Raw genomic sequence first — 1,271 nt, 5'->3', positions numbered from 1 at the left:
GAAATAGTATGTACTACAACTGGGGATTTGAGGGACAAAGTAATTGTATTGTACATGGGTTCAGTTTTGTTTTTCTTAATGTTCTTTGGCTGAAAGTTCAAGGCTGGGATATCATCGATGGGATTACCGAGAATTCTGTTTATGGGTGATTGGGCCTCCACTGTAACTTTACCCTGTCCTCTTTCTTTGCATCTTTGTTGTCATAATTAATAAAAAAAAAAAAAGAAAAGAAAGCCCTGGGGGCTGACTGGATCAAACCCAGGCCAGCTGTACACAAGGCAAGTGTCCTGCAGTTGTACTATCTCTGTGGCTCAATGTAAAAAAAATAATTTTTTGTGTGTTTTGGGGCCACACCTTGCCACACTTAGGGCTTACTCCAGGCTCTGCATTCAAGGATCATCCTGGCAGTGCTCAGGTGACCATATGGGATGCTGAAGCTCAAACCCAAGTCAACTGCTTGCAAAAACAAGTGCCCTGCTGTACTATCACTTCTGCCCCCAATAATATTTTTAAATGAGGCTTTACCTACCTTTGGGGCATAGAATCTCGCACATTGCTGGGTTCATAATCCCTTTCTTTTCTTTCTTTTTCACGCTTGTGGTTATTATTTGGTGATTTTTTTTTTTTTGGTTGCTGGCTGCTTTTTCTTATGGTAGTTACTGTTTTGTTGTTGTTTACTGTTGTTTGTTAGGGGGGTTGTTATATTTTTTGTCTTCTTCCAGCAGAACCACACAACTTGAATCATCTTGTTCTGCCTCATGAATTGAGGGGGAAAATAAAAATGAATGGTATCAGGACCAAACAGCCATATAAACATTGAGTGGAAATAAAAAATGATCAGACTTAAGCACCAAACCTAAAGTCAACAGCAACAGAATCGATACCCTATTTACAACAGGCTACACACAGAGTGAACAATTACACTAGCACTCCGGGGGGCAAAAGAGGGAGATATGGGACACATATGGGAAAAGGGGGTGGAGGGAGGACAGCCCTGGTAGTGGGAATGACCCTGAATCATTGTCATTATGTACCTTAAATATCACAGTGTTATTCACTTTTGGTCACAATAAAAACTATTAAAAAAAAGATGCCCAGCCCCCCAACCTCAAGGCACACATATACACATGCAGACCTGCATGCACATACACACATGTGTGCGGGTAGATACATATGTGCATCCATATAGACATGCATGCATATGAATGTGCAAGTAGAGTACACACCATGTATATAAGTATGTAACATGCACGTGTACATCATGTGTGTCA

This window comes from Suncus etruscus, chromosome 13, assembly GCF_024139225.1.
Source record: "Suncus etruscus isolate mSunEtr1 chromosome 13, mSunEtr1.pri.cur, whole genome shotgun sequence".
Classification (NCBI taxonomy): domain Eukaryota; kingdom Metazoa; phylum Chordata; class Mammalia; order Eulipotyphla; family Soricidae; genus Suncus; species Suncus etruscus.
This window is presented reverse-complemented; position numbering follows the sequence as displayed.